Below are 13,959 nucleotides of genomic sequence, written 5' to 3'. Positions count from 1 at the left end.
TCTGACAACACAAAAAGATGAATTTCAAGACATTTCTTTTCAAAGGCTCATTCAACCGACTCTCATTAATCAAGTTATGGCTTCAGAACTGCCACTGCAATCAAAGCGACCCGAGTTAGTTTTGGGCTCTTTCTTTTCCTCTGCCATGTGCGCTCTGAAGAATAACCCCCCGCCGCCTGCATGTCTGCTGTCTCAGGGAGCAGGTCGGGGGATTGATGCCCCTCTCCAGCCGAGCTTGTGTGATCTACTTCTACACAGATACTGCCACATTGCAGGCTCTTTTCAAAGGGGCATTACCCGCTTTCTAAAATCCGTACAACAGCATAGTGGGACATCCAACATTCCACATGTCCATGTCATAACTGGGTGATGGAGCTCCTCTCAGCGTGTTATAACAGATCACGAGCGACTGCAGAGAAAACAACTCATTATTTGTTTAGGAACTTTACATTACTTGACAGAGAAACCAATCATGTTCAATATTAAATCATCATATCATAGCGTACTATGACTGAACAATGTCCCAGTCTCACATTTAAACATTTGGATGGTCCATAAGAATAAATACACATAATCACATAATTGCATTTTAATTTTAATCAATTTGAATTTAAAAATTGCATCCAATTTTCTTTCTTTAAAAGAAGAGCCCCTTAGTCTCACATGTCTTGAAAGAAATAAAAAATCAATTTATTTTAAATAAAAAAAATTAAAAACATTAAAATGTACATGTATATAACTTTTGCATCTCAAAATTGATGACTATGTACTAGAAATTAGTTTGAAACAAAAATATTATTTTATTATAAATAAAAGCATTAATACAAACTGATATGTATGTATATATAATTTTTACATATTTTTACATATTTTACATATTTACTAAAATTCCATAGAGATAAATAATAAAAGCAATATATTAACTATATCAACTATTTATTTATCACCTTTATTATTCTCAATAAAATATTCATAATACTTTTTGTATACATTTATATATTTTTCATGCATATATAATGTTGTACGATCATATATAATCTACAGACTACCTATCTATAGCTATGATTTTTGTAGTTCCATGTTTCACGCTTACAAAGTTTTTATTAACTGTCACTGTGTTTGGTGTCCAGTTTTTGACTGTTTGTTGATGTGTTAATAATACTATAATTATATTTTGTTCTGTTTTGTAATGATTGTGATTAGTGCTGTCTTAAATAAAAGTTTTTGTGTACATAATATATGTGTGTGAACTGTGTATATTTATAATGTATATATGAATACAAACAAATACAGGTATATATCTACATGTATGTATGTATTTGTAATAACATATAATTTAAATCATATATAAAACAAATTCTGGAATACACCCACATGCGCGCGCGCGCACACACACACACACACACACACACACACACACACACACACACACACACACACACACACACACACACACACATATATATATATATATATATATATATATATATATATATATAAAATTTAAATTGCTAAATTCTTTTAATATTTATTTGTTTTCTTTGTTTATTTATTTCCCTTTAGGAAACCTTATTTGTGTCCGTTTCATCTATCTACAGGTAGCATCACCTTAAACTAACCCGTGCCAAGCATTTCAATAAAATGCATGAATGCAAATTTCAATTTGCATAATACAGACTATGAAATCATCCCATTTCACTTTTTAGGAGTGGAATCCATTCAGAAATGCCACACACAGTATGAACAGTCATATATAAACAGCCAAGAAACATCCTGATAGGTGAAACCCCAAAAAACAATTTGAAACCTGTGGTTTTGGACACGGCAATGTCAATGGAGCCATGCTGGGAATTCGGGCGAGGGAGTAATATTCCGTTTCGCATCAGTGCTAGCACTCGGTTACTTTTAACAGCATTTTATTTGTTTACCCGATGCCCGCCAGCCACACGGCATGAATTTATATTCCAATAAGAGGGAGGTGAGAGTTACACAGGCTGTTACAGTCTCCTTGTTCACCACGAAACATTATGAGACCACTGAAAACCCTCACAATGTTCCTAAATGATAGTACATAATGCTAAAATGCAGATTATTGTCGGTTCTTGAAATAAGCAATGAAAAACACAGACCTACAGGGTGACATTACCGTGAAGGTTATCTGGAGTACAAATAAAGAGTTTGGGAGAGTTTTGGGAGGCTAATTCTGGAACATTGTGTGTTTAACCACGGATAAAAAAAAATGTAGGAGCTAATTGTTGGCTAACTGCTTTTAAATGAGCCCCTTATGACCAGTTGTGTCTGGTTGATTCCACAGACCTGTATGCACTCTTTTATGTGGTGGGGCTTTGGGGAATACACATCCTCTCATCTCCTGTGTTAATAGCCTGTGATAAAACCCACACATCTAGAGAAAAAAAAGTAAAGAAATTTGATTCCAAGACATATTAAGATGTGTTGTATTTGGTTTTCTTACACCATTGGTAAATAGCTTTTATTGTTGCTTATGCATAAGCCTCACTAAATGTAGTAAGATCTATGCTTAAAACATGCTATCAATGAAGTGAGAAAACATTGGTTTAAGATTTACACTATAGAAACTGCCACTTTTATTCAGAATGGAGATGTGAAATTTATCAAAAGAGACATTGAAGACGTATGTTTCAAATTATTCTATTTCAAACAAATGCTGTTCTTTTGAACATTCAAAAAAAAAAAACGTAAGCACTGTTTTCGACATTGATAATCAGAAATGTTTATTGAGCAACAAATCTGCATAATAGTCTGATTTCTGAAGGATCACATGACTCTGAAGACTGGGGGAATGATGCTGAAAATTCAGTTTTGCATCACAGGAATAAATTACATTTTACAATATATTAAACTACAAAACTGTTATTTTAAATTGTAGTAATATTTCACAATATAGTTATTATTATATTATTATTATATTTTACTGTATTTATGATTAAATAAATACAGCCTTGGTTTGAGCAGAATAGATTTCGCTCAAAAGTCTTACCAGCTAAGTTTTGAACATTAGTTTATTCTGTGAAAATGAATTACCTAGAGTATATTATTATTTTCCTATATTTCTTGCATTATTTATCCCTTCATATAGTTTCAAAACAGAACATAATTCTTTTATGAACATACATTAAATATTTAGTGTTCAACGCGCTTTGGAAACCATTGACTTGCAACGTATGGACAAAAACATTTTTTTCTAAATATCTTCATTTGTGTAAATGATGACAGAGCATAAAGATCTTGCTTTAACCACAAAACAAGACAAAACACTGAAAAATAATTTATCTACATCTAGATAAAAAAAATTATAACATCTTTCACCAAACCAGCTAATGACTTAACATGTACAAGTTAGAAACCATATAAAACCATTAACTACAAACTTAATTATCCAGCAGATGCAAAGGTATAGTTACCTGTCCTGGCCAAGCTTGTCTTATTGTCATTCACGAGTCTAATTTGTTCAAAAATTAACTAGCATCTTTCATTTCCTGTCAGGAAACCGCTAACACCCAGTTCTTTGGATTCCTGCATTCGGCTGTCATGATATCATGGTTTTACTCGGCGACTGGCTTGAATTATCCGTGTCTGGGCAGCTTGTTAGCTCACATTCAGCTCGTTGTTGGGCCACAGATGACTCAAGGTGACCCATGTGAACTTTCAAATGGCACGTAGAGATAATTGAAGCCCCCTCAACTGTGCTGGTGAGTAGGATACTGTTTCGAGAACCTTAGTTGGATGTGAAGTGCCTCACTTGTCACAAGCGTACATGTACTGTGAATTTTGAAGAATAATGCAAAGCTGTAGAACAGAGGATGGTATACTTGCCTAACTTCTTGTCAGGGAAAGTATCGCTTCCTTGCAGTTAACCTATTGCACTATCTCAAAGAAGTAGAGAGAACAATGAAGTCTTTGAGATCAATAAACTGCCAAATTAATTTTCTCCAAATGTGTTTGATGCACTCCCATAATTCTGTTTCTCTCCCTGTGACTCCAGTCTGTCAATACCTAATGATTTCATATCAGTCCATTCTTGGCCTCTTGACACTGAAACATATTGGATTCGAAAGCAAGAGTTTCTGAAATATAACTAGCGTAGAACAGACAACAGTTTTACTTTATTTCAACCTAAAAATACTGAAGTGTTCAGAGGGAGGAAGCTATGAATTGCAATGAGAAAGAAAGACAAGCCTTTAATATTGCTCCTGTTACTTCTGCTAGACAGCAATGAGATTCAATGGAGACTTCAAACTGCAATCCAGAAGTTTTCAGAAGGAGGAATCTATTCACATGTGACATCTCTTTAATATCTTGTTTGCTTCTTCTTGAAAGTATCTATCTACATTTCTGCAAAACCTCAAAAACATGCCTATACATGGAATGTACTGCAGTTTCCAGGTGAAATGAACACCAACAAAGGTTTTCACCTCAAACCTTATTTTAATACATTTGTAAATTAAACTGTAAACACCTTTTTTTCTGTCTAATACATTTTGATGTTTCCATCACATTAACTCCATATGTATGGCTTTTTTTGACAGAGTAAACTTGCTAGGTAGCTCACCTGGTACACAATGGGCATTGCATTGGCGGGTCTTCCAGTGAAACACGAGTCACGAAAAAGAGTTGAAAAACTTCTAGAAGCAAACAAAAAAGAGATGGCTGCTTCATCAAATGCGTTTTGACCTAAGTGTGTTTTTGTTAACACTATCAGTTAGGTTTAGTTTATGGTTTAGTGTAAGTGATACATTATTTTCAAAACTTGTAGTAACCAGACTTTTAATTTCTAAACTGCCTTGATACACATAACAAAAAAAAAAAAAAAAAAAATACACTGCCAGATTCACGTTCATCTGTTTCAGATAAAACTGAACCCACATTAATGCCATAGACAGAGTGTTTTGAAATGTGCATTATTTATGAACTTATTATTTTTTAATGCCAAGCCAAATAATGGCAGTTAATAACAAAGGTTGTACAAAACTATATAAAACATACAAGATTAATGCATAAGTAAAATATAGTAAAAACCATAAAATGTTTTGTCTATTTACTTTAAAACCTTGCAATCATGTAAAATATGTCAAGGAGTTTGTTTATAAAAATGCATTACTTGTTTTGTTTTTTGTAATTGTCAAATTTACTGGCAAACTCTGAGTGAACATTGTATCTACACCATTATTTTTTTCAATGTTATTTTGCAGAAATGTAGCCAGATTTTGTTGTTGTTGTTGTTGTTGTTTTCAATAGACAAATTAAGGTTTGGTGGTCTCGTATAGGCTAAACTTTCAAAAGAGGTGATTAAACATTTAAAACTCCGCAAAACTTTCTTCAAATTCTTCTAAACTGAAAAGATCTGATCCATACTACCTCAAATAATATTACAGCACATCTAATATCTGTCTATTTCTATAGGGATTCCTTTCAAAAGCTAAATGACACATAACAGAGAACTCAGTTAACTCTCCCGAGCGATGAAAGAGCAATAAAAATACACCCTCCGGCTGAGTTACACACACAAACACAGATGCACACACATCCCAATAACACCTTGAGCTCTAAATCCTCCCTTATTGTTGAAAGACGAGAGCAATCCTTCGGTCCGAGAACCACGAAAGGGGAAAAGGTCGGTCGTCACACGCAACAAGTTGCGGACAACGGCGAGACGTCACCCTTGGTCACTCGAGCTTGTGGTGCATGAGGAAGAGGAGGAGTGACTCTGCCGCATCCCAGTGATGGGTGCTCGGCCCCCGGGAGAGACGGGAAGGGGGGATGATACGTATTAACCGAACAGACACCTGCTATTTTTGTGCAGCACCTGCCTGGCTGGCCTGCTGCGCTGCTGTCTGCGTGCACTGCAGAGATAACAGGGGGGCTATTCACAGCTAGTCAGTCGGAGAGAGTCAAGCCCTGTCTCACTTTCTATGTGTGTGAGTGTGTCTTACTCTCACACACATCGAGGCCTGCTCTGTTTACCCTCCCGTTCTGTCCAACAAACACATAGATACTGTCTCAACTCTGACACAAATGCACTGTCAATCCTTCTCAAGCAATTCTATCTCAATCCGGGCATCTTTATGTCTTTCTTTTACACACACACACACACACACACACACACACACGCACGCACACACACACACACACACACACACACACACACATTCAGTCTGTCTGCTTCAGACTGCGGCCAGCTGATCTTGGAAAAGGAAGCATTTTGTCTGAAAATTTTTACTGTTTCCAGTTTTGTGAAAAACTTGTAATCACTTTAAAAAAGCATCTCACAATCAGCAAGCAACAAACATGTAATTTGATTCAAAATTATATATAGACCACATCCAGCTTCTCTCTTGGGTTCATTGTTTACTCCATTTTACACCAAACGGTAATACTAACCGCGGGTAATTTTATCATGATTTATCGTTAAACCGGCAATCGTTACATCCCTACTGTACATCAACACCTTGGCAAGCACCTAGAACACTTTAGCATCACGGCGGTGAGTTTTGCACCCATAAGCAACAAAATGCATAAATCTAGTTGTCATTTACTGTGCACTGTATTCAAACAAACATTTTAGCTTGCGTCATCTGTACAACATGCAGTAAGTGTACATTTCCACTGTTATCTGTAGATGTTATCCTCTATCTAAACATTCTGTTCTCCGCCGCACGTCTCCAGTCTGTCCTTTCATATGATTTATTTTTCAAAGTCATGGAACCTATAGGTAAAAATAAATAAATAATATTAATAAATCATGCAGTGCCTAAGAGGCCAAAGACAACGTGTCAGCAAAAAGAAAAACAACAGGCAGTTACAGGCCAGCTAGTTTACAACATCTTGGTGTAGGAAAATTCTCTTTCCTAGAAGAGTCTTTCTCGGGAAGATACTGCCTCATGGAGAGATGTGTCGGTTTTCATCTAGGTCCTTTTTGTCGTTTCAGCCAGCATCAGCATATTGTACATACCTGGTTCAGTCCTTTTTGGAGTACTAAAAAGAATAGTTTGCCAACTATTATATATATATATATATATATATATATATATATATATATATATATATATATATATATATATATATATATATATATATATATATATATATACATATATATATACATATATATATATATGTATGTATGTATGTATGTATGTATGTATATATATACATATATATATATATACATATGTATGTATGTATGTATGTATGTATGTGTATATATATATATATATATATATATATATATATATATATATATATATATATATATATATATATATATATATATATATATATATATATAATAGTTGGCAAACAACTGAAACTCTATTGTACAACTACAAAATATTAGATAATCATTTATTGTAATGTTTTAATGCATGAACTGAAACTGAATGAAAGAAATTTATAAACCTTTTTACATTTCTTATACTATATAAACTATATTATTGCTCATTTTTATTCAGAATACACTGACAATATACATGTGCCCATTTATAACTTTAAATGTTACATATTTATTAGTAAATATAAAAAATAGCATTATTAATAAATGCAGGAAAAGTATTGTTTCACATTAATTCATGATTTTTAATCAGCCTGCCTAAGGACTAAGGATGAAAATTTGATTAAATCTTTGGCACATTTTACATATTGGCTTGTATAATTAATGTTTGTTGTCTTGGATAAAATAAAATGAAATAAACTAAAATGAAGCATTAACTAATGTAAGTGGACTGACCCTTTTTATTCACCCCCCCCCTCAAAAAAAAAAGAAAAGAAAAAAAAACTGCTAAAAGGTGTTAACTTGATATCCTTTGTTATAAAAAAATATATAATTTAATAAATAAAAAAATAAAAATCCATTAAAAATACTTACAAATACAGATTCTGAAAGCTGCTAATATGAGGGTGGTCATATACATTTCCAGTGTATACCTTAGTATTACCTTCTGAAAGCCTCACTGTAGCATGATAGCACTATAAAAGCATTTTAAAGTTTGTTCATAGTTAAATTTGCCTTCTAAATGGCTAGTTTTCCTGGGAAGCCAGGGAAGCAGTTCCTTTTAACTTAGGTTATAAATTATGCAAAATTACTAGAGCAAAAAAACCCAGCAGTCATCACATGTAGAATGCAAAGGACAAAAGTCGAATTCAGGTGTTGATTGCATTTCAATCATGCATGTATATCCCAAAGCACACCGTGAAACAATCCCCTATTCTCCCAGACAATATATGAAAGCTTTGTCTTCAGAAACACTGTTGACATGCGAAACGTGCTTTACATAAGCCTGGCACTGGAGAGGTTTGTTTATTACCAGCAAGAGCCACAGAATTATGAAGCATCAGCGGGCCTGAAGTGTGCATACATTTACAACAATAGAACGATGAACCAATGCAAGCCACACCGCATCCGATCGCTCACCCCGCACGTGAGCGAATTACAAACTACTCAGTTTTGCAAGATATGGATCTCGCATGCATGACCCATGAAACATGCTACTGAGAGCCAACAAGCCCTGAGTGAGATGAAAAAAAGCCTTATCAACCAGCTACACCTGGTTAAATTTCCTAAAGGGATGCAAACAGAATTCCATCATGATTTCAACGCAATTCTAAAGAATTCTAAGTTGAATTTTTTTTACAAAATGAAACATCACACAAACAAAAACTAGACATTTCAGACCATCAATAGAATTGAAACGAATCCATGTGATTTCCTTTAAAATGTCCGGCAGCGAAACATTCATTCAGCACAAGACATAAAGCTCTGAAAAGAGATAGCACAATATCCAATAAGACTCAAGAATCAAGAATAAATAAAACTCCTGAAAATCCTGCTGGATCCTGTTATTGGTTTTAAATTCCAATTCCAAATACATATCCGCTATCTTTCTCCTTGACTGGGGTGTATATATTGACTTAATATTACTTGATTTACCATCTTAAGGGCTTATGGTGGTCTTTCAGAAACCCATGCTTCCTAACAGGACTTTTACATCACAAACAGAACCAATGCCTTCATCAAAAGGAATGTAAAGAAAATCACAAACTCTTTTTCACAAACTCTCAGCTTCCATGTGATATCCTTTAACCACCCAATTGCAAGACATTATTCCATTCCAATAAGTAAACCCCTCATCAACAGACTCGTTCATCCAGTTGGATTTGATTCTTAAAGGATTCTTACTGGATCCCATTAAGATTGGTTTCAAACGGAAATGCTATTTCATATATACCTCTCCAGGATTTTACGACTAGGGTGGATGCAGTGACTTGATGAACCTTCTACAAGATCAAATGTGCAGCATGGTAAGAAATTAAGGCAAAAAAACAAAGAACTCATCATGTTTTTATATTTGTCGAGCATTCCTAATATTTTAGGCCAATAATTACGGCTTCAGCGCCTCCGCAGAGCTAACACGAAGTGTTTATAATGAGATCATCGATTCAAATCCTGACAAAATGCCACTCTAATTAATTAACCTAATGATAATAATAAAAAAGTTGATTTGCATTAAATCTATCGCTAATATGACTGAGCTGCTCACCTGGTAAGTTGGATGTCGGTGCGTTTAAATCCTCAAGGTGATGCGTTCCTTCTTGGCGCAGGATGCGGGACAAAGCTGATAATTTCACCTGCCTCTGTTCCGAAGCGATCACGCGCACCGGGCTGACATATCGGTCCGACGCGGGGGTCTTTGAGCGGGTCCGGTGCGCACCGGGCGTTTATAGCGCAGTGGATCTGCGTTCTTTCACCGGCTCACGCAGACACAATGTCCCTTTCGCGACGGGATCTGTCGGGATCCGGTGTGAGGACGCGCTGCTGTAATTCTGTGAGGATATAACGGGTAGGTGTGGTTGGGTGAACGGACGGAGACAGACAACCGTGGCACGGGTCCAAAAGAGCAGTCCTGCGTTAAGACGCACAGAGCAGCGTGTGTGTCCGCCCGTTGAAAGCCTTTCAAATGCAGAAGTTTCACGTGCATATGAAGATATCAATGTCTGAGGATCCTTAAATGGTTTTGGGGATGGTTAATAACGCAGTACATCCTCCTGCAGTCTGGAGCGGAGCGTCTCTACAACGTTTCTTTGGCGATGCTCAAGAATCAGTCTGTGCGTTCTGCTGTCGTATAAACTGATATTTACATCCACCGGTGAGACACCGAGCGCTGCGTAAACACGAGCTTCATCCGCGCGCTTCAGACTGAAGCACCTAACCATCCAAGAGGGGGGATGGATGGTTCTCTCTCTCTCTTTCTCTCTCTTTCCCTCACACACAAGCACAACACAGACACACAGACACATTCATTCAGTCAGGCAACGTATACCCACTCGGATAATTAGATCTAATTAACATCTACATTTTTTCACCTATAGATTAAATGGAGAGCAAATAGAAATGCATTTCCCCCTGGGAAAAATACCCTATTAATTTCACGCGTCCTTTGAGATTCAGTGGAGATCCCGACAACGGATTAAACTGTTTTCAATATTACATTCACGCAGTAACATTACAGTGCATTTAGGCGATATCTTTTTTTGTTGTTGTTACCAGTATTGCGCCCCCTGGGAATTGAACCCACGACCTTTTGCGCTGCTAACGCAACACTCTACCACTGAGCCACAGGAACATCTCTCAATATGCACTGACGTATATCTCCTCAAACCGGTTTAAGGCACATATTAATTCCATAATTAAGTCCATGTGGACATATTTGGTTTGCGTCTTATGTGGTTTCAGGAGAAACATCTGAGACAAAGACAGTGCTTGAATTAAATGTATTTTAAGCCTACATCTTCATTAAGTCTTCTGAGCAATATTATTTTTAATAGCTGGAGAGCACCCTCCTCAGACTTGTACTGCTATAAAATAAAGCTAATTATGATTGCACTCTTAAAAATTAATATTAATTACATAAAAAAACACATTTCTATTGTCTGTAATATACCTTAAAAATCCTACAGAAGAAAAATATGCAGTTTTACACACTTCAGATGCAGAATCCTTACTGCATAAGTAAATATGTTTAAAAAAAAACAAAACAAAAAGAAACTGTGTTATTGTCTGTGAAGATGTACGCGACTATTTTTCACACTCAAAAGCCTGCATTTATTTGATCAAAAATAAAGTAAAAAAGTAATGTTGTAAAATATTATTATAATTTCATAATTTTTTGGAAGCGTAAAACAAATTTCAGGAAGTTTTGATGTTAAAATATAGTTAAATAGTTAAAAATAAAATATTTAAAGTATTTATTTCTTTCCAAAAATGGCCAGAATTTTCCAAAATGTTCAAAAATGTCCATTACTAATGGATTACTCTGTTGCTACATATCAAACCAAAACATATAATACAAAAAATATAATATACTATATATAATATACTATATACTACTTACAGTAAATATAATATAATATAATATACCGTTGACCCAACCTTATCTCTAACTGCATTTCTGTACTGATGATTTTAGGTTGAACCTGCAGTCAAAGAAGTAAAAAAAAAAAAAAAGCATTAATAACGGTCCACAAAATGAAATGCATAAATAATACAGGCAGTCTAACTATATTTCATGTGTAAAAACAGAGAACAGATATGCAAGTGTCATTTGGACACTTCAGGTGACTCAGCAGCATAGAGGGTCCTGCTTTTCTCTTTCTGTCACACGCAGAACAGATTTTCCAGATGGATTCTCGGCTGATTCACTGAGATGTGTGGGATTTTTACTTTGGAGCCTGATATATTCGCCAGTGCGATGTGACTCATTAAAGTTTAAAGTGCACTCAAAAGACTACAAACGCACTGAACCACAGGATCAAAAGCACATGCATGCATTTCTCAAGGGTTGTTCACATCAAATAGGAATGCTTAAATCAGACAAATGAGCAAATCAGTAACATTCGGTGCTTGTACTACTTAAATAATAAAATAATTAAAATAATTCAATTGTAGAAAAGACTGAAAAAACAAAGTGTGCAATGTTAATATTTTTTCAGGCCTGAAAACAAGACTCTGAAAGTCCAGTTTCCCCCGTTATCCCCCAACGAAACTGCTATCGGAGAGAAAAAGGGAGGGGGGGCACTTTTTAGTAATATTCCCGTCAGGCAGGTTTTCATCACCCTTACTTCTGTTGCTGAGGAGATGAGCATCAGGAAACCATTACGCTGATATTTTTAGGCAAGCATTGAAACAGTTGCCGCTTTGATATGGAACGGCGGAAAAGTATCCGATTCTGACATCTACAAATTGGACACAGGTCAGTGGCAAATCATTCCAGAAAGTGTTTTTAGCACGGACCCTACAAAATTGAAAACCTATGTGCAAATCACTACAAAAGCCAGCAGGCCACGCCACAACATTGTAACAATTTATATCAATAAAATGGGTCACCGAAAACAAAAAGTCTGTCCACTGCTCTCAAATCACATTTGAAAATTCAGAAATGTAGCATTTTGTCACTTGTTCACCAATGGATTCTCAGCAGTGAATGGGTGCCGTCAGAATGAGAGTCCAAACAGCTGATAAAAACTTTTCTGAACTGTTTTGGCTTGTAAACGGTGCTTGATCCGTGCACATTTCTCTCCTGATTCAGATGGGATAACTTTTTTCTTTTCTTTTTTACTGGAGAAAGCATATTATGGATAGAGGACTCTAGATGGATGCAATGGTATGAATAAAAAAAAAAAATCGTAATGATGGATTTGTTTCTTACAAACACGCAGCTTTTTGCTTTACAAGATATTAAGTGATGGACTGATGGAGTCATGTGGATTACTTGTGATTTACTATAATTTTTTTATCACCTGTTTGGACTCTCATTCTCACGGCACCCATTCACTGCAGAGGATCCATTAGTGAGCAAGTGATGAAAACCTACATTTCTCCAAATCCGGTGTAATGAAGAAAAAAAAAAACTAATCTACATCTTAAGTAAATTTCCATTTTGGAGTAAGCAATTTTTTTAACTCACTGTTGGCACACTTAGCATAAGAAATGAGAATAAAGAGCTGCAACAGAGGGAAAGATTTAAATTGATTATTATTAAATTCACCGTTAAATGATTCATTTGAAGTCCTTTAAACCTGAAGAGCAAAAATAAAAATAAAAATGAATTAAAATAATTGTCTTTTTAAACAGGTTCAGCTTTCTTCCACTGGTGGGAACGAATGGTATCACCCCAAACTCAAACATTTGGTAGCTGCTTTGGATAAAAGCGTCTGCTTGATAAGTCTGAATCAATGTAAACTCACGTCTCTATGAGCCTCCGTTGCTGTGTTGAGCTGGTGGGGATGAACAAACAAACAAAGCAATCAGACACAAAACCACGTTTTACACTTCCTGAGGATCAACTTCCTCACCGTTAACTCTGCACATCAAGCTGGGATAGTTGAAGGTAACAGAAAAACTCTATGCTGGAGCTTTGAGTCATTTAATATAATTGCTTTTTATCTTCAACAGCTTCAAACCATTTTAATAGATAATGCTACAGAGCAGGTAAAAATAGACACATATCAAGGTATCCCTGGAGATGGCACTGAACATCACAAACAGGTTTATTGACCGGGGGTGTGATGTGATGTGAAGATTGTTCAGACAGTGCTGATGTATCGTGCTGAAGACAGAGAGACTTCTGCTGCCATCTAGTGCTGAAGCAGATTCTGACGTGATCTCAAGTCTTAGACGGTCTTTGGGAATATTATTCTGAGATGCAAATTTTTTTTTACAGTTTATAAGTTTACAACTCACAATTCAGAGAGAGAGAAAAAAAGATTCCAAATTGTAAGATAAAAAAGAAAAAAAGTCTGAATTCTGAGATAAAAGGTCACAATTTCCTTTTTAATTTTCTTTCTCCAAGGATGAAACATAATACAATTTTTTTATTGCCTTATTTTTCAGTTAGTTGCCAAGGCAACATGTCATTTTCATTAATT

At 35.4% G+C, this 13,959-nt stretch overlaps 1 protein-coding gene across 2 annotated transcripts in view; it reads right to left on the bottom strand.

Moving 5' to 3' along the window:
- Positions 1-10,090, bottom strand: part of LOC113046224 (semaphorin-6B-like) — a 96,176-nt gene extending 86,086 nt beyond the window's left edge. For both annotated transcript variants that reach the window (XM_026207167.1, XM_026207169.1), the window contains exon 1: positions 9,576-10,090. The gene's annotated coding sequence lies outside the window, so the exon portion shown is untranslated. The remainder of the gene's footprint in view (positions 1-9,575) is intronic.
- Positions 10,091-13,959: the final 3,869 nt, after the last annotated feature.

This window comes from Carassius auratus, chromosome 27 (assembly GCF_003368295.1).
Source record: "Carassius auratus strain Wakin chromosome 27, ASM336829v1, whole genome shotgun sequence".
NCBI classification, from domain to species: Eukaryota; Metazoa; Chordata; class Actinopteri; order Cypriniformes; family Cyprinidae; genus Carassius; species Carassius auratus.
The sequence above is the reverse complement of the archived record's forward strand: the minus strand, read 5'-3'. Positions and strand labels throughout refer to the sequence as shown.